Consider the following 26,001-nt stretch of genomic DNA (forward strand, 5'->3'; position numbering starts at 1 on the left):
CGTCCTGAAGGGTCCTTTAAGTTAGCTAGCCAACACAACATGTGATGGTCGCTGACGACTTTGAATGGCCTGCCATAGAGGGAAGGGCGGAATTTTGCTGTAGCCCAAATGATGGCGAGGCATTCCTTTTCAGTCGTAGAATAATTGCCTTCCGCTTTTGACAGCGACCGGCTAGCATAAGATATCACCCGCTCGTGTCCGTCTTCTGGACTGGGACTGCACCGAGGCCTAGGCTACTGGCGTCAGTGTGGATTTCGGTATCGGAGTCTTCGTCGAAATGTGCAAGTACCGGCGGCGACTGCATGCTGTTGCGTACTCCAGGGTAGCGTACCGTACTGCTGCCGAGAAGTAGCGACGCCTGCCTATCGAAGCTCGACCGACGTTACTTATTGGGTAGCGTGGCGTTATCGGCGGGCTGCAGGCATCCGGTAGACCATAGCGACCAAGGAAGGGCAAGACGATTTTCTAGCGCGAAACATGCACGGTTTATTCAAAGGTAGATGAAAGAAAATCAGAAGAGCATGAAGTGTTCAAAAGTACATTTCGGAGCCCCTTAAATAGGCTCTCTACAATCGTGGGCGGGATCTTGCTTCCGTCGACGTCACGTGACCGACACAGAAAGAGGGCCCCTCCTCCTCTGGTTATAACGAGTGTGCTGCAAGGAAGAGGTCTCGCCTCCTGGAATTGTAGACGCCTGTCCGCCTCTTCTGCGCGTTGCGTGTTCGTGGAAGTTCTCCTCTAGGTCCAATTCGAGGAAAGGGTCTCTCTAAATTCGCACACCCACACACACAAAAGATGCCTGTACACTGCGGGGCTTCAGGCAGACACTAGAAACGGTCATGGCGAATTAGGAAGTCACGCTTCATATCGACGAGGCCTGGCGGAAGAAGGTCGGGTGACAGAAAGTTCTTTGTGCACGAGGTGCGGGATGCCAACAATAGTAGGCCAAGTCACGCCTCATTTCGACGAGGCAGGGTGAGATCGTCGGTTGAAATTTTTCTCTGCACGTGGTGCCAGACGCCAACCCTAACAGCATCTCCGGCGGGGAGGAAGATCCCGACGTGTAGGGGCCAGCTGCCGCTGTATGAGGGATCGGCGTTTCGGCAGCAGAATTCCCCTTAGAGGTGACGAACCCTTAGTTCGTAGCAGGTAGATTCCTGGGAGTGGTCATCAGTCCTCGTGGCGCTCTTGTGACTTTTCTCCCTGGTCCGGTCCGGTGAAATTGGTCTTGCAAGCAGGTCTCGCAACTTTTTGTCTCCTGCGTGGGCAAGCAACCACACAAGAACAGTGCCGGACCCTCAACCACAAAGCAGCGAGCACAAAGCCACCCTCCCCCAAGACACACCCGGCTTTAAAAGAAAAGAAAACCCGCTACACCTTTCCCATTCCCTACGCGCGTCCTCCCCCCTTGAACACTAAAAACAGCCATTTCTTGAAAGCGTTAAGACGTTGTTATTAAAATCAGCTAACAATCGGCTTCACTTCGGAAAAACGTATGAATTCCGAAAAACGTATGAACGAATGAAAAAATGCCACGGAAACCCGGATGAGCATGAGGCTTTCGTTACTCTAGGGGCAACGACTCAAACCGTCGGCATTGCCGTTAAGCTTACCCTTCTTGTAGCGAATATCGAAGCTGTACTGTTGAAGAGCCAAGCTCCAGCGCAAAAGACGACCGTTTTTCGTAGACATGGACTGCAGCCATGTGAGGGGACAGTGGTCAGTCTCTATGGTGAACCTTGAACCGGCGATATAGCAAGCTAGCTTTTGCACCGCTCATACTACGCAGGCGCATTCTTTTTCTGATGCACTGTATGCTTCCTCACGAACTGAAAGCTTTCTACTGGCGTCAGGCACGTACCCAGGATTTTTTTTCGGGGGGGGCCACCACCTCCATCATCATCATCATCATCATCATCATCATCATCATCATCATCATCATCAGCCTGTTTTATGTCCACTGCAGGACAAAGGCCTCTCCCTGCGATCTCCAATTACCCCTGTCCTGCGCCAACCGATTCCAACTAGCGCCCACGAATTCCCTAATTTCATCGCTCCACCTAGTGTTTTGTCGTCCTCGATTGCGTTTCCCTTCTCTTGGTACCCATTCTGTAACCCTAATGGTCCAACGGTTATCTAACCAGCGCATTACATGACCTGCCCAGCTACATTTTTTCCTCTTGATGTCAATTAGAATATCGTCTATGCCCGTTCGCTCTCTGATCCAAACCGCTCTCTTTCTTTCTCTTAACGTTATGCCTAGCAATCTTCGTTCGATCGCTCTTTGCGCGGTCCTTAACTTGCTCTCAAGTCTCTGCCCCATATGTCAGCACTGGCAAAATGCACTGATTGCACACCTTACTTTTCAATAATAATGGTAAGCTTCCAGTCAGGAGCTGGCAATGTCTGCCGTATATGCGATCCAACCTATTTTTATTCTTCTGTGAATTTCCTTCTCATGATCAGGGTTCCCTGTGATTAATTGACCTAGGTAAACGTATTCCTTCACAGTCTCTAGTGGCCGACTGGCGATCCTGATCTCTTGTTTCTTTGCCCGGCTATTTATCATTATCTTCATCTTCTGCATATTAATATTCAACCCCACTCTTACACTCTCTCTGTTAAGGTCTCCGATCATTTGTTGCAACTCGTCTGCAACGTTGTTGAATAGAATAATGTCATCGGCAAACCAAAGGTTGCTGATATATCTGCCGTCGATCTTTACTCCTAAGCCTTTCCAGTTTAATAGCTTGAATTCTTCTAAGCACGCAGTGAATAGCTTTGGAGAAATTGTGTCTCCCTGTCTGACCCCTTTCTCTATAGGTATCTCCCTGCTTTTCTTGTGTAGAATTAAGGTAGCTGTAGAACCTCTGTAGATATTCTTACGCGAATTCGGACGAGTCAGTAAGACGAGAAACTATTTACAGAATATATTTACAACAACGGTTGCAGCGCTGACCGGTTAGATTCACAGCGCGAGCCCAGTTCGTCCTTCCTCCTGTTTTCTGGAGTGATGGCGCCTACGCGCCTCGTTAAAACAAACAAATACCACACGCATGTAGCAATATTTTCCAAGCTTTTTACGTAAGCGTTCTGTGCTCCTTGATTACGTAGTGCCTCTATGATTGCTGGTATCTCTACTGAATCAAATGCCTTTTCGTAATCTATATAAGCCACATAGAGAGGCTTATTGTACTCTGCAGATTTCGCGATAACCTGATTGATGACATGGATGTGATCCATTGTAAAGTATCTCTTCCTGAAGCCAGCCTGTTCCCTTGGTTGACAAAATCCAGTGTTGCCCTTATTCTATTGGAGATTATTTTGGTAAATATTTTATATAATACTGGGAGCAAGCTAATGGTCCCATAATTTTTCAACTCTTTAACGTCTCCTCTTTTGTGGATTAGTATAATGTCTGCATTCTTCCAGTTTTCTAGGACCCTTGCAGTCGATAGACAATTCGTATAAAGATCCGCCAGTTTTCCAAGCATTATGTCTTCTCCATCTTTGATTAAATCAACTGTTATTCCACCTTCTCCTCCCGCTCTTCATCGTTTCATGTCTTGCAGGGCCCTTCTAACCTCATCGATAGCTATAGGAGAGTTTCTGTAGCCTGTTCACTACTGTTTCTAAGTGAGGTATCGTGACTCCTCTAGGTACTGTATACAGGTCCGCTTAGAATTTTTCCCCTGCTTTTACTATATCTTCGAGATTGCTGATGATATTATCCTTCTTATCTTTTAGTGCATACATGATGGTTTGTCCTATGCCAGGTTTCTTTTTTACTGATTTCGGGCTGCGTTCATTTCTTACGGCTTCTTCAGTCTTTCTCATGTTATAGTTTCGAATATCAGTTATTTTCGCCTTGTTGATCAGTTTTGACAGTTCCGCGAATTGTGTAACGCTGTGCGGCCGCCAGTCCCATACAACCGCGTAGAGCGCAGGACTCTGCGATTCTAGACGTACTGCGCTCACCGCGAAAGGTTAGAAAAACACCCACATAAGCACAGCAGAAAAGTGGCTACGTGAGGCGGTTCCACCGATAACTGTACGTAGAAGCGTCATTCAAAACAAGTAATTGTCCTCCACTTCCGGCGGCGTTTTCCCTACTTTCTTTTTAAATAAATAGATGTTGATCCATAAATATTCTCATAAACAACGGTTAACTTTTTTATTGTTCGCTTTTGCTTGCAGTTTGGTTGTTGCCTTGGCTCTCTCCCTTAGTAGATCGCTTAATTTCTCAACTCCTTGTGATTTTTGTTTCCAGTTGCCAATTTTGCACGAAAAGTGATATAGAATTAGGGAAAAACAGACGAGGAAACGGGCGACAGTCATCTTGCTTATGGGTTTAAGGGTCATTGCAGGGTTTCATGATGGACGCTCTTTCACATTATGTTATTTCCCACCATATCTAACCCATATCACGTGTATATGGTACCGGGCATCTGCCAGCGTCGCGGCGAGCCGTAACTCAAGAAATAATGAAGCAAAGGGATAAGTTAAACGCAATTGGCGTTTTCTCCGGCCGCAGCTCGTTCCATGAGAGTACAGACCAGCTGAGTAACAGCCGAATCCCTCTCCTGGTCCCAGGATCAGCCTAAACAAAGAAGGTTGAACTAACAAAAGCAACAGCTATGCGCCTGACGGTTGAATAGATGGTGACAACTGAACGCATCTCGAGTTAATCGCGCGGGTGCGAAATCTATGAGAAAACTGTCCTTCACATTACAAGAGATGCCGATAACTACCGCCATCTAAAAGGAGTGAAAAAGGCAGCATAATGCTGACCGATGAACAGCTGCCAAGTCTCAACATTGATCTGGCGGCGCTTTAGGAATGTGTGAGGAGTGGTGGCGTGGGTGGGGTGGGGGGGGGGGTATGCCACTTGATTTCGGGGGGGGGGGGGGCCCGCCCCCCCCCCTGGGTACGTGCCTGACTGGCGTACTGCAGTACAGGGTGTTCGTTCTCATCATCTCTCTTTTGACAGAGCACCACCACCATACCCCTGTCGCTTGCATCACACTGAAGAATGAATGGCTTAGAGTAGTCGGGCGCGTTCAACACTGGCTGACTCGTTGGACACAAGCGCTGTGTGTGTCAGATGTGCCTTCTGTTGTCCTTGTCAAGCTTGCGCTATAACAAAATAAGATATGTCGTTAGTGCGTTCTTCAGCATACCAAAAGCCTTTTCTTTTGCGTCATCCCACTTTACCGTTTGTGGTTCTGTTTTTCTGAGAGCATCCGTTAAAGGACTCGCAATCCCGGAATACCGCGGGATATATCTTTGGTAATAACCCGCCAGGCCAAGGAATGATCTGATGTCCCGCTTGGTGCGTGGTTGCGGGAAGTTGTCTATTGCGGTCAGTTTAACCTCGGAAGGCCGACGATGGGCTTGCCCTATTACATGACCTAGATAAGCTACCTCCGCGCGCGCTAATTGGCATTTGGGAGCCTTAACAGTTAAGTTGGCCTCTCGTAGAAGACACAGCACGGTTCGCAGGTGTTGCATATGGTCGGCCCATGATGAAGAAAATATTGCTATGTCATTGAGATACAGAAGTGCTAAGTCCTCCATTCCTCGTAGCACCTGGTCCATAAGGCTAGAAGAAGCAATATGGCGCATTCTTCAATCCAAAGCTCAGGACTTTCGGACGAAAGGGTCCTATCGGGGAAATGAACGCTGCAAGCCTGCTTGCCCTCTCGGTCAACGGAACCTGCCAATACCCTCTGACTAAATCGAGTGTAGAGATGAAATTAGCACTGCTCACTTTCTCAAGCCTTTCCTCGATATGTGGTATTGGATAAGTCTGGTCCTTCGTGATTAAATTGAGCCTGCCGTAGTCGATACATGGCCGCGGCTCTTTTCCTGGGACCTCAACCAAGATAAGAGGCGAGGTATAATCACTCTCTCCTGGCTCGATTACACCTAGCTCTAACATCTTGTTTATTTCAGCGGTCATGACTTCACGTTGACGAGGCGAAACGCGATAAGCTTTCGAACGAACTGGGTCCGACGAGATTAACTCCATATCGTGAACGATCGCAGTGGTCCTGCCCGGTGTGTCTGAAAGTACGTCTTTAAATTCAAACACGAGTTCCCTCAGTTCGGCCCTTTGATTGGGATTCAACTCCACCTGTTCTACTAGCTTGTCAATGGTCTCGTGAATGTCTTTTGCCTCCGTCACTGCTGTTAACTCTGGAAAGTCGACAGGCATCTCCTCAGGTTGGTTAAGGGACATGTTCACAATGGCTTCCCTCTGCCGGTAGGGTTTAAGTAGATTGCTATGGTACACTTGGGTGGTGTCCTTCGTTTTCCCGGTACCGTGATTACGTAGTTCGTTTCAGATAATTTCTGAATTATGTCAACCGGTTCTTCCCATTGAACCTCTAGTTTGTTTTTCAACGAGGCTTTCAGGATCATTACCTTTTCCCCCACTTCAAAGCGTCGCCAGCGAGCCGTCCTGTCATAGTAATGCTTAGCATTGCTTTGTGCCTTACGCATTTCCTGCCCTGCTAATTCCTGAGAAGCGTGCAGATGGTCCAACAGCTCTAGCACGTATGCCACAACCGAAGGATCGTCTGCCCGGCCTTCCCAGGCTTCTCGAACAATGCAGAGAGGGGAGCGAAGGCAGCGTCCGTAAACGAGCTCTGAAGGTGAAAAACCTGTTGATTCGTGCGGTGCAGTTCGAAGCGCGAACGTTGCTGCAGGCAAGCAACTCTCCCAATTGGCTTTGTGCTCATAACAAAGGGCTCGCAAAAGCCGTTTCATGACTGAGTGGACTTTCTCAACCGCGTTTGACTGCGGGTGGTACACTGAGCTATGGATAATTTTAATACCGCACCTTTCCAGAAACGTCGAGGTCAGGGCGCTTGTAAAGACGGATCCTTGGTCTGACTGGATTTCTGCGGGAAACCCTACTCGCGCGAAGATAAAAGCGCCTTGACGATCTCCACCGAGCTTAGTTCTTTGAGAGGCACTGCCTCGGGAAATTTCGTTGTGGGGCATAGTGCAGTAAGAATATGTCGATAGCCAGACTGCGTTGCGGGAAGTGGTCCCATGTGTCTATTATGAGCCTGCGAAATGGCTCCGTGATAATGGGAACAAGTCTCATTGGCGCTTTATCCTTATCTCCGGGCTTGCCTATGCGTTGACATGTGTCGCAGCTTCTTACAAATGCTTCTACTTCTCGAAAGCAGCCGGGCCAGTAAAATTCCTGCAATAAGCGGTCCTTTGTTTTACGAATGCCCAGATGCCCTGAATCCCCCGTGAACCAGGTGCAGGAGCTGCTCACGATAGGGATGCGGCACCACGAGTTGGTCGAATTGCACTCCCTTTCGACTGGTGTACTTTCTATAGAGAACGCCTGCCCTCTTCAGGAACTTCGCGTTCTGTTTGGCCGCACCTTCTTTAGCGTCCGGCCTTAGGTTACGCAGGGTGGAATCTTTTTCCTGCTCAGCAATCAATGTGGCAGGGCTTACATTCAATAACCTTTGTCTGCACACTGCCTCGCGAGACATTCAGGCTCTGCTGCTTTCCTGACCTCTTCATTAGCTGGTGTACTTTCCGCATTATCCCCTATAGAGCTGTCCTGTTTGGTGCTGGTTGATGAATCCTCCGTCAAACCGGTTTCCTACAGCACTGGACATTCGTACACTGCCTTGGCCGCGAGCTCCCTTGCCTTGGAACGAGTTAAGGCTTGCACTATCCCTTCACTAAACCCGATTCCCCTGCGTCGCAGCAAATCCTCTGATTTGTTAGAAAACAAATATGGATACTGAGGCAGGAGATGTGCCGAGACGGCAGCTTCAGTGTCCAGTACTCCAAAAGGGCCTTCAATACGAATCTTGGCCACAGGGAGACAAACACTGGAGGTTTCCACGGCTTGCCTTATCCAAGCACATTCTCCCGTGAACTGGCCTTCCTCTACGTACGACGGGTGCACTACGAAGCACCCTACACGGTTTGCCGTGTACCACGAGGTCTCGAATGTACGGTTCTAGCAATATCAGATTTTCCTCGTTACTAGTTAGTGACATCAACACTAGTTTGGAATTTTTGCATCCCACGGAGATATGCCCCGTTTGCTGGCAGTTGTAGCAAACTATTGGTTTCTTGGCCTCGAAAGCTTTTCTCTTTTGCCTTTCTGCCCTCTGTTCGGGTGACTCTTCCCAATTCCCTTGCTCTCGTCACTACTTTTCACAGAATCTGACCTTTCCTTTGATTAATACTGATTCGACTTTGACCATCGCTCTGGCTTGTGGGTCTGTATTTAGTCTAGGAGCTTCGTTGCCTTCGAACGCACGGCGGGTTACGCACTCCTCAGCGAGATTGGCCGCTCACATGATAGTGTCTACGCCTGGCCTGTCCTGAACCCAATACTTGATGTTTACCGGCAGCCAGCGGTAGAACTATTCTAAAGCAACGCACTGCATTGTCTTTTCAGCGTCGCCGAGTGCACCCTCTTCTCTGAGCCATTCCTTCAGGTTTACCTCCAAGGTGTATGCAAAATCTGAATATGACTCACTCGTGGTCTTCTCGACTTCCCTGAACTTTCGCCGAATGCTTCCGCTGATAATCTGTACCTTTTAAGCAGATTTGTTTTGACTTCATCGAAGTCCTCTGCTTCTTCCTTCCCCATGCGGGTGATATTATCAGCTACCTCACGTGGCAGTAACGTAAGCAAGTGTTGCGGCCACGTGTTTCTCGCGAATTTTGCCTTCTCACAAGTGCGCTCAAACTGTACCAGAAAAAGACCTATGTCCCCTCCTACTGCGTAGGGTGCCATCAAGTCTGTCATTCTGCTCTCGCTTTCACATGCCTTTGTGCTAGGTCATTCGCTATTTTGTGCTTTCAGAAGCTCAATCTCTAGGCGCTTCATTTCGAGGTCGCGCTCTTCTTTGGCCTCACGTGCGGCTCGCTCGCGCTCCGCTTTTTCCTCTAGGCGCTTACGCTCTTCCTCTCTCTCTTTAATGCCCTCTAGGCATTCCGTCAGTTCCTCGTCGTCTGCCCCGGTCGCTTCGATCGCCTCAATGATCTCCGGCTTTCTCTTTGATTCGGCAATTTGGAGGCCCAACTCTTTGGCCAAGCTCAACAATTCCGGCTTCTTTAGTGCCTTCAAGTTCATGGCTGCCCTTACTGCTGCTAACTCTTCACTTTATAACAACCTTGACGTACTAAAAACTTCCGTCGACGGTTAAAGAAAAATCACTTCACTGTACTTTCCAAAAATTACGTAAAAGCCAAGTGATATCTCAGTGAAGAAAAGCCGTGCATTCACCATATGCAGTCATGATCCAGACACCTTCCTTCCGAACGTTGTCACCAGGACGAAGAGGCTACGATCTCGTAGTTGTCGTCCAAGTTGGGGTCTCCAGGATTCCGTATCCCAATCGCTGCCAGTCAGTTTGTTGCGTACTTCAGGGTAGCGTACCGTAGTGCTGCCGAGAAGTAGCGGCGCCTGCCTATCGAAGCTCGACCGACATTACTTATTGGGTAGTGTGGCGTTGTCGGCGGGCTGCAGGCATCCAGGCGACCGAGCAAGGGCAAGACGATTTGCTAGTGCGAAACTTGCACGGTTTATTCAAAGGTAGATGAAAGAAAATGAGAAGAGCATGAAGTATCTAAAGGTACATTTCGGAGCCCCTTAAGTAGGCTCTCTACAAGTGTGGGCGGGATCTTGCTTCCGTCGATATCACGTGACAGGCACAGAGAGAGGGCCCCTCCTCCTGCATTACCGAGCAAGGAAAGGAGAAGTCAACCCTTATTTCGACGAATCCTGGTAAAAGGCCCTTTGTGCGCAAGGTGCCTACGTTTACCATCGCAGGAGAAGTCAATCCCCATTTCGACGAATCCTGGTAGAAGGCCCTTTGTGCGCAAGGTGCCTACGTTAACCATCGCAGGAGAAGTCAATCCCCATTTCGACGAATCCTGGTAGAAGGCCCTTTGTGCGCAAGGTGCCTGACGTTAACCCTCGCAGGAGAAGTCAACCCTCATTTCGACGAATCCTGGTAGAAGTTCGGGCGAAATTCCTGTCGCCACGTGGTGTCACACGCCAACGCTAACCGAGGCAAGGCGAATGCAAAAGAAGATTCAACGCCACATTGATGCACTACAATCTCAAAGATGGAAACGTTTCTGTGAGTCGTTGGATCCACGTCAGCGATTATCTCAGATATGGAGAACTGTGCGTGGACTTCGCGTATCACCGCAACAGCGTGTTCCTTTCAAATCCCTCGCTTTGCACCAAGGTCGCAGCGAAATAAACATTGCTAAATAATTTTGCTCAAGACTTGCCAGCTCGCAGCTCGAACGCCCACTTACACCATGTGCCACTCCTGTGCCACGAGATTCCCGCATGGATGTAATGTTTTCGGTGGAGGAGCTTGAAGCGGCACTGGCGACTAAGGCTAAAAGCTAAGACCAGAACGACCAGCATTACTTTCCGACACCCTGAGTGAGTGAGTGAGTGAGTGAGTGAGTGAGTGAGTGAGTGAGTGAGTGAGTGAGTGAGTGAGTGAGTGAGTGAGTGAGTGAGTGAGTGTATAGGTCAGCCTCGCAGAAGGTTCTGGCACCGCATGTCATGCTCATACAGCACATGCATGTCATGGGCTGTAAGTTTCTAACAAAATTTATCGGGAGGCCTTCTTTAAAGGAGGGTGTAGCAAAATGGACATACAGCCATTTTACGAAGCTAATAAGCTTGCCAACGTTACAAATGCCCCTACTTTTTCAATCGAACTGAGGCTTGCACAATGAAATTTATTTTTACTCAAAATGACGTTTGCTGTACGTTTCTTACTTGAATGAACGCGTAATCTAGAATTGTTGCTTTATAATTATTATTTCCTAATCCCAACTCTTTCAAATCAACGCAGCATACCACCGAAGCATCGCACGACGCGTAGGAAGTGGAGTCATGAACGTGGATGCGCTCTCGTGTTCGCGAAAAGAAGTTACGTAATTACGATGTAGGTGGAGAGGTGACTGACATAATCACTGATAACTGCGTGATAATTAATGTAAATATTGGTGGTAAAAGGTGGTTCTTTAAACCACCTCTTAAACGGGAACAAGCGTGTGTTCTGGAAAGCCAAACGGAGTAACGAACCAAGCCAGTGGTGTACGTACTTATCGCGAATATGCTGCTCTATACAACGAGGCAGCTGAAAAGGCCAAAGAATTTTTTTTATCAGGACTCCTTTCCTACCTTACTGTCATAGGCGGTCACAAGTGTAACACAATATCTTTAATCGATTGTAACGGTCTAGCCATTTCGAGTGCTGATAGTTGTTATCTGCTCAAAGATGTATTTTCTCCAATCTTCTTCAATTTCGGTTGTTTCCTTTCCCAGCACTAATTAACATAGCTTCCTCATTATGGATCTTGTTTTTATTGAGTGCGATTCTGTGCAGGAGCTTATTTGGGACCGGAAATCGTCTTCGTCTTGCGGCGTGGATGATATCGCTCCGAAGTTTATTAAAGAGCACTGACATTTATTCGTCAATCTTTTTATCAAAACTGTTTTCCCAGTCCTTAGAATCGTATTCCTTGCTACTTGATTTGAATGTGGGCAAAGTGGTACTGTTCTTTAAGTCTGGTAATGCACAATATTTCTTAAATTACAGACCAATATCCCTCGCCCGTGTACCTTGTAAACTCCGAGAACACATAATGTATTCCCACGTGATTGCCTTTTTGGATGCAAATTCATTCTTCGCCTCCAGCAACATGGCTTCCATAACCATTTCTCTTCTGAAACACAAAGGCTTTCTTTTACATGCGACCTTTTCAGGGCATTGGACGAAGTACTAATTATTGATTGCATATTTTTGCGCTTTTCTAAAGCTTTTCTTCTGGTTTGTCACTAGTTACTCTGTTTTAAGCTAAGTAAATTAAGCATTGACCTCAATACACTCGCATCAATGGAACATCGCCTAGCTAACAGAATACCATTTGTTACCGCTGACAAGTGCAATTCTTCAGCTTCTCCTGTAACTTCTAGTGTGCCCGAGGGCTCTGTTTTGCGCCCTCTTTTGTTCTTTGTTTACATTAATGACCTTCCTAATAGTATTTCATCCTCAATTATTTACAGACGACTGCGTTATTTGCAGAAATATTTCCGTTAATACTGACAATATTCTTCCACAACAAGATCTTAATTAGGTTTCCTCCAGGTGCACTAAGTGGAGCATGCGACTTAAGCGCTAGCAAATTTAAGGTAACGCGGGTTCCCGGAACACTAATTGTATTAGCGTTCCCGAATATCTTATTAACGGCAGTGTTTTGCAAAATGTTTTATGCTATAAATATCGTGGCGTTAAATTTACCTCTAACCTTTCCTGGTAGAGTCATGTCGATTACATAATCAACAATGCGAGTCGCACGCTCGGCTATCTACGGAGAAACTTTGTCAAGCCATTTTCTGTTCTAAAACGCTTTCTTTATAAATCTCTTGCTCGTTCAAAGCTCGAGTATGCCGACTGGAACCACCTGGCCATATTTGCCCAACTGACCGATGTAATGGCATTAAAGCTGCCGCTGAATGTTATTTATACTCTTAGCAGCCGCATTATATTGTTCTTGTTCTCTGTGTATATTGTTATCCATTCCCTTCTGTAACAATTTCAGGCATTAGAGGTATTGAACTAAATAAACAATTGAATAAATAAATAAATTAGTAAATCAATAAATGTTTGCCTTTATGGATAGCGCGAAGCATGGTAGGATGTTTACGGCGCCTTATGCCATGTACAAGCGAAAATAAGCTCCACCAGGAGGGAAAGAGATAAGTAGAAAGCAGGGAGGTTAACCAGAATAACGTCCGGTTGGCTACCTTACACCGGGGGAATGGGGAAGGGGGAAACAAAAATAACAGGGAGAGGAGGGAAGGAAAGCAGGAAATTGCGGTGAGTTCGCTGACGTGTGTAGTCTTACAGAAATTGCATTAATAGTCACAGGTGGTCGCACAAGCCCGTCGTCCTTAAGAAGTACAAAAGCGTCTTCGCCGCTTTATGTGCCGACGGGCGATGGGAGCGATGTTCCAGCAGCACCTGCACAGAAGCGGCCGATTGTCCAGTTTTTGGAAAGCTTTGGCAAGTTTTTGTCTCTCTGTGGTGTATCGTGGACAGTGGCACAGCAGGTGGTCGATGTTTTCTTCGGTGCCACAGACCTCGCATGCCGCACTGTCAGCAACTCCAATTAATGTAGAGTACGCCTTTGTGAAGGCAACTCCTTACCAAAGGCGACAGAGAAGCACAGCTTCACGTCGAGGAAGTCCGAGGGGAGGTCGGAGTTGCAGGAAGGGGTTTAGTCGATGCAGTCGTGTAAGTCGTAAGTTTGGCGAGTTCCAGTCGGTCAGTGTGAGACTCCGTTCCAGGTGTCGAAGCTGCCTTGCGGCGTCTGTCCTCGAAAGCGGAAATGGAACGCTGTGCTCTTCTTGATGTGCTGTGCGAGCAGCGTTGTCGGCGGAATCATTGCCACTGATTCCACAATGGCCAGGTACCCATTGAAAAACGACCTCGTGATCTTTTTGTTGGACGTGATAGTAAAGTTTCGCGATTTCGTATGTCAATTGGTCATGGCATCCGTGTCGGAAAACTGACTGCGTGCACTGTAATGCCGTTTATGAATCACAGAACACAGCCCATTTTCTAGGTTTTTCAAAATCAATTAATTCCAGCGCTCGACGCAGGGCCGTTAGTTCTGCCGCCGTTGAGGTCGTGACATTCGATGTCTTGAACCGCAGTGTCATTCCTCGCGTTGGTATAACCACGGCACCACCAGAACTGCTCGACGTAGTCGATCCATCGGTATATATGTGCACGTGGTTGCTGTACTTTTCACGCAAAAGAAGTAAGCTCAACTGTTTTAGAGCAGGGGCTGGTAGATCTGTCTTCTCCTGAAGTCCTGGAATCATTATATGTACTTGTGGACGGCTCAAACACCACGCAGAAAACGCTGGCTTGGTGCGTACCCTGAAGTAAACGACGCACGATGTGCACTGACAATACCGCTAAATGTGGAGCAGGGCCTTTCAGCAGTGAGGCTCGCCAAGAGGTGGGAAGGGGTCCTAGCATTGTGCCTGAGATGCATACGCATTTGTCTCAAAGATAATGTTTGTCGTGATTGGGTAACCCTGCGCAAAGGCAATGGTTTCAGCCGTTGATGCCCTGCGTGGTAAGCCAAGACATACTTGGGCTTGGGCTTGAATACTCTGAATCGTACGCAGGTTAGTCTTGCAGGTGTTGGATATTGCAGGCAGGCTGTATCGCAGGAATCCAACGAACAACGCCATGTACAGCTGTAGCATAGCGTGTATAGATACACCCCAACTTTTTCTGGCAAGGAACCTGAACAGGTGACAGATAGCAGTCAGCCACTTTTTCTCGTAATTCACGTGCGGAGTCCAAGATAGGTCTCTGTCAATTACGACTCCCGATAACCTGTAACTTCTGCTGTATGGTATAAGTTGCCCGTTAATAGATACGCCGTAAGCAGACATTCGCTTCCTCGTGAATGCCACCATTGCGCACCTCCCGCATGAAATTTCAAGTCCTTGTTCACGAAGGTAGCAAGGTGTTATTGTGGCTGCCTTCTGAAGCCGAGCGCGAAGCTGAAGTCGAGTCACACCTGATGCCCAAATGCAGATGTCGTCCGCATAGATGGAAAGTCGTAGGGTGCTTGGCAGGTTGTCAACTAATCCACAGAGGGTGAGATTGAAAAGAGTCGGGCTAAGCACTCCGCCTTGTGTGCTTAGCCCGCTGTGTGTGTCAGATGTCTTAGCTTCCGCTGTGTGTGTCAGATGTGCCTTCTGTTGTCCTTGTCAAGCTTGCGCTATAACAAAATAAGATATGCCGTACCAACAAGCCCCTATTGCCATCCGCCTTGAGGGACTCCTCGGCTACCGTAATGCTCGGATGTCGGGCCATTTTCTGTGTGCACGTATAATGGTCTCCTCTGTAAGTAGCTGCACACCCACATATATATCTTACCACCAAGTCCGAAGGCTTCTAACGTGCTAAGGATGGCTTCATGGGTGACATTATCATAAGCCCCTTTAACGTCTAGAAGCAGAGCAGCAGATATTCGCTTACAGGCCTTTTGGTGTTGCACAAATGTTATCAAGTCAACAACGTTGCTGTTGACGAACGGCCACGTCTGAATCCGGCCATAGCATCTGGGTAGATTTCATAGTACTCTAAGTACCATTCCAGACGTGTTAAAATCATTCTTTCTATTGTTTTTCTGACACAGCTGGCAAGTGCGATCGGACGGTATGAGGAAATGTCCAAAGGCGACTTGCCAGCTTTGAGGAGTGGAATGAGGCGAGCTGACTTCCATTCTTGCGGAACCGTACCCGTCTGCCAGGAGTCGTTGTACAGGAGCAAGAGTGCCTTTGAGCTTGGTCTCCTAGGTTACACAGGGCACGGTATGTAATGCCATCAGGTCCTGGCGCTGAAGGACGCCTGCACAAAGCCAGTGCAGCTTGTAGTTCTTCCATAGAAAAAGGGAATTCCATGCGGGGATCGCGTGAGAACAGTGGGTGGTCGAGCGTTCCCGTACCCGTTCCATCGGAATTTGCTTCGCCAGCAATCTTTCTGCTGAAAGATTCAGTGACGTCAATATCTCTACATTGTAGATAGAGTGCCAGAGATATAAATGGGTGGCGCTGACCAAAGGTTGTGCGAAAGCTACGAACAGTCCTCCATATAAGCGACAAAGGTTTCCGCGGATCCAGGGACTCGCAATAAGATACCCATTGTCGCGAAGCCAGCTTGTTCATGTGACGCTGTATTTTCTTTTGTGTTCGTCTAGCCAATCTCAAATCATAATTAGACCTCGCGCGTCTATATCTTCGATCCGCACGACGGCGAATTGCTCGAAGATTCACTAGTTCGGTGTCGAAATCGGTGCGGGAAGAACTCTTCGAAAGTAAATGCGTAGTGGTTTATATGGCATCCTTTATCGTGCCCTGTAGGTTATAGGAGGTGCCGTCACGACAACAGTCTTTCATTATTATTTTGTATTTAGGCTAATCGGTGTACTGGACGGTTCTAGAGGACTTGGAGCTAGTCAAACCTTCGACCTTCATATAGGTTTGGATGTGGTCGCTACCCCGCGTTTCTAAATCCGAAAACCAGTGCACTCTTCTCGAAAGCGAACGTGAAACGAAGGTGAGGTCGAAGCAGCTGCTATACGCTGATCCACGCAGATAAGTAGGGCTTCCATCATTTGACAGGCACAATTCGAGTTCATAGGCAAAGAACACCAATGTTCTGCCTCTAGACTTCACTTTGGAGAGGTAATGGTGGGCGTTAAAGTCACCAGTGTGCACCCACGGCTGTGGAGTCGATGTCAAAATTCCCCGTAAGCGCTCACAATCTAGATGGCTTGTCGGAGATAAATAGGCTCCAAGAATTGTGAGCGTGAGCTTTTTCTTCTTCACTGTTAAGTAAACGTATTGATTTGCTTCGTCAGGAGGCACTGGGTGATGTACATAAGTCAAGTCACGGCGTATAAACACAACAACCTTGCTGCACTCTCCATGGGTAGAGGACATAAAGCACTCATACCAGGACAGTCTGATGGGAGTTGACAGGTTGGGCTCGGAAATCACGATGATGGGGAATTGGTGCGCAAAGACAAACTGTCGAAAGTCGGACATGCGTGACTTAAGCCCTCTGGCGTTCCACTGAACGACAGATGCATTCTTGACCTCCTCTTGAAACGACAGCAATTCTCGGGCCGTCGTTTTACCCTGGAGCCGCAAGCACCGGACTCAAGGTGTCCAGCACCTGCAGTGCGCTCTGTGCCGACGGGGTTTTCATGCTGCTCAGTAGAATGCGCATGACGTCCATAAGTGACTTCAGCATCACTATGACTTGGCGATCCTCAGTCGTCGTCGCATCCGCGGTTCGTGAGGTCATTGAGGGCGGCACAATTTGATGTGACTCCGATGCAGGTTGTGTTCGTGGAAGTGTAGGCCACTCTTCAGGAGGGGCGAGTCTTGCCCCTTTCTTTGTTTTCGCAGTGTCTGTCTTTGTGGAAGTCGACGTTGATACAGCAGCCGCTTTGTCAGAAGATGGCGTATACCTTTCAGTAGATGTAACTCTTCGTGATGCTCTTCGGTGGCGGTATCGTCGTCGCCTGAGAGTAGCGGCAGCCTCTCTGTGTGTTCAATGGTCCCGTACCATACGTTTGAGTACTGCTCACTCGTTCCTCACCCGCGGGCAATCATTGCATGAGGCCTCATGAGTACCATGGCAGTTAGGGCACTTTAAAACAGTTGCGCGGCAGGCATCTGCTGAATGAGGCATCTGCTGAATATTCAGCATCTGCTGAATACGTGCATTGCAGGGGCTTCGGCACGTATGGGCGGACTAGATGGTGGACGTGACCAGCTTTGACTTGTGAGGGAAGGCTGTCTCTCTCGAACCACAGCTTCAGGCAACGTGTGTTGCCAAGTCTTGTGATGTGCGTGATATGAGGGGCTTCTGTAGTTGGCCTTATTAATATCGGTAAGTCATCGGTTAGTATAGAAATATCTACATCATAAATAACGCCGACAGTGCCATTGCAGCCTGTAGGTATCATAGATCGCACTTGTACTTTGCCGATTTCTGTTACGTGTCGCAGGCTTTGCAGTGCACTACGTTGTAGAACATCTACTGCAAGGACATTATTCCGTGCGTTTATTCTTCCGGGCGCGATTCCCTCAAGAAAGTCCCTCATAATGTCATAAGAAATTCCCTCATAAGATGTCAGCATTCTCTCTAATGTACAACATGGATCCAGACGCGGTTTTAGCACCATAACACAACTTGTCGAGTTCACGCATAACATAGCTTCTAACATGGATAAGGGATTTCAAATTGACGCTATAATCATAGATTTTTCCAAAGCTTTCGATACCGTACTTCACTCAAAACTACTGCCCAAACTAAATGCCATTCTTAACAACCCTCAATTAGTGAACTGGATAGAAAGTTTTTTGTCTCACCGCACTCAACTCGTAAGCTTTAACTCGATCAATTCTTCGGTGGTGGATGTGTCATCAGGCGTCCCTCAAGGCTCGGTCCTCGGACATCTACTTTTATTACTATATATGAATGATTTGCCACGCGAGATATCACCTAAAATTCGAATGTGTGCAGATGACTGCGTATTGTATGACATCATTTCACCTCCCTCTGAGCATGTTCGCCTTAGTGAATCATTCTTCAGATTTTCTAAATGGTGTGAAACATGGTAAATGAATATTAACTTCCGTAAGACTGTCGTCATGTCCAATAAAGCTAACCCGTTCCTTTTCAGCTACGGATTTAATGATAATTTAATTCAACGCGTTTCTGAATATAAATATCTTGGTCTCACGTTCACCACTAACCTGTCCTGGTCAAAGCACATTGATTCCATTACGACTAAAGCTCTACAAGAACTCGGTTATTTACGTCGTACTCTGTCTAATTCTCCGCGCGACACTAAATTATATAAAACTATTGTTCGCCCTATACTTGAGTAGGGTAGTATCGTTTGCAATCCCTACAAGCAGTACGAAATAGACTGAGTTGAGGCCATACAAAGGAAAGCCATTAGATTTGTCTACCGACGTTATGACCACCAGTTCTCACCATCGTCAATCATGACCTCACTCAACCTGACATCTCTCGCCGAACAGCGACACGTTAATTCTTTAAAAATTTTTCATGGCATTATTCACTCATCTTGTCGCCTCTCCAGTAATGAATACATCACCTTTGCAAAAATCTCTTCTAGTAGGAGACATCACGCGCTTAACATTACACCATTTTTTTGCACGCACTAATACATTTAAGTATAGCTTTTTCCCTAAAACAATTGAAACACGGAATTCGCTACCAGGAACCAACCGTTCTCTCCCATTAAATGAATTCTTGTCTGTACTCCCTCAACACTGCGCCTAAATTTTCTTTGTTGCCTATTGTGTTTCTTTCTTGTATTATAGTGTATTATCCACTCATGCTATAGCCCCAGCAGGGGCTGCAGTATGTGTAAATAAATAAATAAATAAACGCAGAAAGGACTTGCCTGTTTAGGAGTCGCTGATTGGACACTGGGTCCGCAGGCATGAAGAGCATAGTGTACGGCCAGCGCTGTGGTTTTGTCTTCACGGTGGAGACACTTAGTGACGATGACCTCCGTAGCAGTCTTCTTTTTGTGGTTCGGTTCATGACAAGTGTGACATCATCGTCCGACGAGTCGACGCTGTCCGTGTACAACTCGGTTGCCTCGCTGTCCGTGTCACTTGACGCATTTCCATGTTTCTTGGACGCGACCCCACGTGATGGCTTGGCTCCAGGAAGGTGTTCGAGGGCTTCTTCATCTATTGCCGCAACAAGGGAGGGGCAGCTCCCAGAATTTGGAAAGAAACAAAGCGAGATGAAGGTTCAAGCTTCAAATGCCAATGACAGAGATGTCACAAGAAGCCAACAAACAGACACAACAAGGACAACACAGGGGAAATTACTTGTACTTACTAACTGAAATAAAGAAATGATAAATTTGAAGAAACGAAAGTGGATGAAGAAACAACTTGCCGCAGGTGGGGAACGATCCCACGTCCTTGCAGTAAGCGGGCGAGGCTCTACCAATTGAGCTACCGCGGCGCCATCTTCCCATACACTTTCTAGGGTATTTATGTGTTACTACTAGAACTAACCTTGGGAGTGTTAGCCAGCGACACCACTCTTTGGCAGCGGATGTGGAACATCCTTTCTATCGCAGGCGTCACGTGTACGTGATCGTTTTAGGTGGAGGCCACTGGTCAATAAAACCGCACGTGCTACCTGAAGGCATCAACGTTGCTGCATTCAAAACCCTCGTTATGTAATGAACGAGATGATGATGATGATGAAAACGTTTTATTGAAAAGGGGAAGGGAGTTAGGAAAAGGGTGGTTGGATTCTTATTCCGGAATTCCGTTGGCTAAGGCCGCCGCCCTAGCTTTTTCCACGAGGGCTCGCTGGTCCTCGAGGGCTGAGCTGGACGGGGCTGCCTCCCATCCTTCCAAGGTTGGCTGTTGTATAGTCTCTAAGGCACTATTAGCCTGGCAGGCCCATACCATATGGTACAAATCTGCTTTCTGCCCGCAGGATTTACACTCGGCCGAAAAGTATTGTGGCTCAATAGCATGTAGCTTGACTGGGTTATAAAATGACATGGTTTGTAATCTTCGCAAATGACATTATTCTGATTTATCTAATCCCTCGGTCGGGCCCGGGTATTTTCGTCGCGATAAGCGCTAGTGCTGTCATAGATCTGCATAAGTTACTAATGGCATTGGGAAGTCCGAGTCTTCTGGGAAGGAAGAGGAGGGACCCCGGGGGAGAAAAGCTCGGGCGGCAGCGTGTGCACACTCATTTCCCTCTACACCTTCGTGACCTGGCACCCAAATCAGCTCTTTGCGCGAAGCGAAGACCCCAGATTGTTTGAGGATCCTGCAAGCTAGCGGTGCAATTCGGCCACGCGTGTAATTTCTATATGCAGTTTGCGAGTCTGTAATGATGTATTCGGAAGTAGGATGCGAAGCTGCCATGGCGATCGTCACCTCTTCCAATTCTGCAATTTCCCCGTGCCGAACAGAAAGTCCATTGACCGTCTGCCCTTGGTGCACCACTGATATTGTGGAGACTCCTCCCACCGGACCGGCAGCGTCCACGAAGAATTAAGGCTCCCTCTAATTTAGAATAGATTTGGCCACCCGCAGAGAACGCCTACCAGACGCTAAAAGAGACATTGATTCGCCGTGTCACACCGACAGAGCCCGAGCGTCTCCAACAGCTACTGCGGGAGGCCGAACTTGGCGACCGCCGACCCAGCCAGTTGCTACGCCACATGCAACAACTGGCCGGCGACGCGACAGCAAGCGACGGTCGTTCAGTGCGGGAACTGTTCCTGCAAAGGCTTCCCACAAGTTTACGGATAGGCCTCACGACGTCGGGCGGGACAGACCTTGCCAAGATGGCCGAGCTCGCCGACAAACTCATGGCTGTCGCCGTGCCCACAGTCGCGTCGGTGCACGCAGACGCACCGTCCGCCTATTCCTTGCAAGAGATGCGAGAGGAAATTTCTCGCCTCGCAGACACCGTCGCAGCGCTGCACTCGAGCGGAAACCAGCGACCACGACAGCGTACCGCATCACAACCACAACAACGTATGGTGTGCTGGTACCACCGCAAATTCGGCAACGCTGCACGGAACTGTGTGTCTCCCTGTGAAAATTTGGGAAACGCCCCGGGCCAGCACTGAGGGTGACCAGTGCCCCCGCCCCGCCGGACAGTCGCCCATCGGTTTTCTTCCTGACCGATCGGGAAAGAGGTGCTCGTTTCCTAGTCGACAGAGGGGCGGAAGTTAGTGTCGTGCCGGCGTCGCCAGCTGACCGCAAACGACCGTGCGCAGCACCGTTGCAAGCTGTCAACAATACGGCGATACCGACGTACGGGCAACGCTCCCTCTCGCTGGACCTGGGCCTCAAGAGGACGTTTCGGTGGATTTTCGTCGTGGCTGACGTAAAATTTGCCATCCTGGGAGCGGACTTTTTGCGCAACTTCGGACTGCTTGTCGATGTCCGCAACCGGCGTTTACAGGACCCCATGTCACAAGCAGAAGTGCGCGGGAAGCCATCCAGGCATCCACCCCTCAGCCCCACGTTCGTAGCACCGCCTGGCGCTACACGATTCACCGGCATCCTCGGCGATTTCCCCGAACTGACGCGGCCACCACAGGCCAGCGCGGCCGTCAAACACAATGTATGCCACCACATTGTCACCACAGGCCCACCAGTTTACGCACGCCCACGTCGCCTGTCCCCGCTAAAGCTGCATGCAGCTCGACAGGAATTCGACCACATGCTCGAGCTCGGCATAATCCGCCCGTCCGCTAGTCCGTGGGCGTCTCCACTGCACATGGTGCCGAAGTCTACACCAGGAGACTGGCGACCCTGCGGCGACTATCGAGCCCTCAATCAAGCAACCGTGCCCGACCGCTATCCGGTACCTCACATTCATGATGTCACGTCAGCCTACATGGTGCGGCGATTTTCTCCAAGGTCGCCCTCGTGCGGGCGTACCATCAGATCCCCGTGGCTCCAGAGGATGTATCGAAGACGGCGATAACCATGCCCTTCGTCCTGTTCGAGTTCCTACGCATGCCGTTCGGCCTGCGAAACTCCGGACAGACATTCCAGCGTTTTATCAACGGCGTTTCGCATGGCCTCGACTTCTGCCATGCATACCTCGACGACCTACTCATCGCAAGCACTTCACCGGACGAGCATGAGGCGCATCTGCGATCCGTGTTTCAGCGCCTGGCGGAGCATGGCATCCTGGTGAACACGGACAAGTGCGAGCTGGGTGCCGAGAAGCTGACTTTTCTTGGCCATGTTGTTTCAAGCTCTGGCATTGAACCTCATCCAGACAAGGTTAAAGCTGTCGAGAAGTTTACACGACCCACCACTAAGCGCCAGCTCCGCGAGTTCCTTGGCCTTATAAATTACTACCGACGTTTCGTACCTCAGTGCACGACCGTTCTACACCCTCTCCACCTACTGCTGTCGACACACGAAGGTGCTGCTAGGGAGCTGCTCTGGACGGACGACGCCGAAGCGGCTTTTCAAGAGATCAAGAGACACCTCGCCGACGCCACACTTCTCGCCTACCCGCAACCGGGAGTCCCACAGTGCGTCATGGTCGACGCCTCGGACGCAGCTGTGGGTGCTGTCCTTCAACAACTCAACAAAGGAGTATGGCAACCGATCGCTTTCTTTTCTCGGAAATTGACACCCACCGAGCAGCGTTACAGCACTTTCGGACGCGAGCTGTTGGCCGTCTACGCAGCAATCCGGCACTTTCGTCATTACTTAGAAGGGACGGAATTCTTTGTAATGACTGATCACAAGCCTCTCACCTACGCCTTACGCTCCCTCAAATCTGATGGCGGCACGCACACAGACCGCGAGCTGTGGCAGATGTCCTACATATCGGAATTCACCACGGACATTCGCCACATAAAAGGAGTAGACAACGCTGTCACCGATGCTCTGTCGCGCAGCCCAGTAAATGCCATCACTCACACGGGAATAGACCTCGCCAAAGTGGCGGCCGCTCAACGCGACGATGACGAACTGCGCCGTTTGCAGAAAACATCGTCGTCACTCATCCTACAGTGGTTTCCTTTGCCCGGAGCAGGAGACATTTGTTGCGATACATCTACAAGTAGCCCTCGACCATTCGTGCCTGCTTGCCTCCGTCGGGAGGTATACGCTTCGTTACACGAGCTTTCACACCCAGGAATCCGGGCGACCCAGAAGCTGCTCACGGCACGTTTCGTATGGCCTGGCATCAACCGCGATTCCCGACAGTGGACTCGCGAGTGTCTTAGGTGTCAACGGTCCAAGGTTCAGCGTCACACGGTGACACCGTTGGAGACTTTTCCAGGGCCAGATGCTCGATTCGACCACATCCATATGGACATAGTCGGACCATTGACACCTTGCCAGGGCCAAACGTACTTGCACTTTGGTCGACCGTTTCACGCGGTGGGCAGAAGATATCCCGATTCCCGACATGACAGCCGAAACTGTTGCTCGCGCTTTTGTCAACCACTGGCTATGTCGTTTTGGTGCACCTTCCTCCTTTACAACGGACAGAGGAAGCCAATTTGAGTCTGCGTTGTTCGCCAGTCTGACGAAACTCATCGGCGCCTCACGCATCAGGACTACGGCCTTCCACCCTATGAGCAATGGAGTGGTCGAGAGGTTTCACCGGCAGCTGAAAGCAGCACTTATGGCAAGTGAACATGACTCTTGGGTGGAAGCATTGCCTATCGTGCTCTTGGGCATACGCGCAGCGTGCAAGGCAGACATCGGCTGCAGCGCTGCGGAACTTGTCTACGGCACGACGCTACGTCTGCCCGGTGATTTCTTCGCATCTGGCCAACAGCAAGCTCGCATTTCTGCCAGCGACTACGCATCTCGCCTCCGTGACATCATGAACAAGCTTCGAGCTACACCTCCGCGACAGCCCACAGAGAGGAGGACACACGTGAGCAACGAGCTTGAGTCATGTAGTCACGTCTTTCTGCGGAACGACGCTGTACGACGACCACTACAAGCACCGTACGATGGGCCATTCAAGGTTCTTCGTCGTGGGCGGAAGACGTTCACCATCGAAATGCGGGGGTGGCGGAAAGTTGTCTCGTTGGACAGACTTAAACCGGCGTACATGGAAACGCAGTCCATGACACCCACCTCCACCCCGTCGCCTGGAACCCATACAAAAGTGCCTCGTCCCAGGGCAGCGGTTTCCACCAGGGCGGAAAACGCAGCCACGCCTGATACTCGCACCTACCACACGCGCAGTGGCAGACGTCTAAATGCGCCAAATCGCCTCAACCTCTAATCACACGAGTGTTTTGTCGTGTTGGTTCGTTCGTGTTCTCACTAGGGGGAGAGTGCTGTAGTGAACACAAAAATGTCGCGGATAAGCCTCGGTGCTGCCAGCGCGGAACAGAGCCGACCGCAGTCGACCGTAGCCAGCCGGCCGCCGAGAGAGGGCCGTCGCACAAAGAATAAACATCAGTTGGCACTGATACTCCAAGCCCCACGCCTCGTCTCTGCTTTCCTCGCGCGTGCCCGCTCGCTGCGCGCGGCATGTCGCGCGCGTTTTTGAGGCTAGTGTGGACGTACCTTTAAGCTTCGGTGTGTGTGTTTCGACTGCGCTGAGCGCGCAACACGAGCGAAGAAAAGAAAAGAAAATGCTGGACTGGAGAAAGAAAGTGAGGGGCCGCAGCAGGCACACGTTCCAGTCCTCATGAATGGCGTATTCATGTGACCCGGGCTCAGCGGGTGCTCGCTGCGCCTCCCCTTGTTCCCTTTGCCGACGCGCAGAAAGGTGTGATTCTCAAGAGGGTCGACGCCAGATGCAATAGCTGCTAGAAGCGCGTGACGTTTTGCGCATTATCCTAATGGCACACAAGGCCTGCGCCCAGCGCGAGGCTCGGAATAATTAATGGCGTTTACGTTCTGCACGGTGCCGGTGTGCATCTAGCATCGGACATTGCAGAGTTTCTTGCCTGACTCCATAGGTCGTAATGTAGTTTATTGATGGTTGCTTTGTGTGGGGTGGGGAGGCGGGGAGAGGGCCGAAGTTTTTGTGAAAAAGAATTCGTGTATGATCAACACAACTGCAAAAATAACTAATTCAGCTCAACCGCTTACTTCCCCTACATCTATGCTGACATGAAGGTCATACCTAAAAGGATCTGCCTAAATAGGGAGGCGTTGTTAGTGAGAAGCCACTCCTAGATTTAGGTTGCAAAAACATCTAAATTATTATGGGTGTAACACACAAAAGGGTCTTTTTACGCCTGATTATGCGTTTAGCGCTGTTGGCGTATCAAACAAGGACAAGGAAACAAGGTTATCATATACTTAATTCATCATAGTAGTGGTCAGTTTTGATGCTCACCATGTAGCAGTCAAGCCGATGACGCGCTGAAATTAAGCCTGAAATACATTCTACATGACTGCACCTTTACCCGAAGTACATTAGCAGCTAGCTTCTTAAGCTTAATCTTCGATCATGTACAAACAGGTCTTTAGCCTCCAGCCAGCAAAACAAATACTTCGTTGTCTCTCCCCCTTATACTCCGACATTTAATTTACTTCCTTCAGTACCATTTAGGCAAACCTCGCGAAATGCCGTACCTAATCAACCTAACAAGAACCGAATGCGGGGAGGGGGAGGGGGACAACAACCGTGACTAAATGAAGCGTCCGCTGAGAGCCACAGACTGTCAACCGCGAGCGCGACCAGATATCGTCTTCTGCTCATCGAGCACATCAGCGGCGAAGACCGACGCTCGAATGATTATATAATCCAGTCACATAACCCACGCCCAACGATAACAGGCGTGTCGATGTAGCGCAGCCGACTCGTTCTCCCTTCTGTGGTCCGCCCTCGG

The sequence above is a fragment of the Dermacentor albipictus genome, unplaced genomic scaffold (assembly GCF_038994185.2).
Source record: "Dermacentor albipictus isolate Rhodes 1998 colony unplaced genomic scaffold, USDA_Dalb.pri_finalv2 scaffold_17, whole genome shotgun sequence".
Taxonomy (NCBI): domain Eukaryota; kingdom Metazoa; phylum Arthropoda; class Arachnida; order Ixodida; family Ixodidae; genus Dermacentor; species Dermacentor albipictus.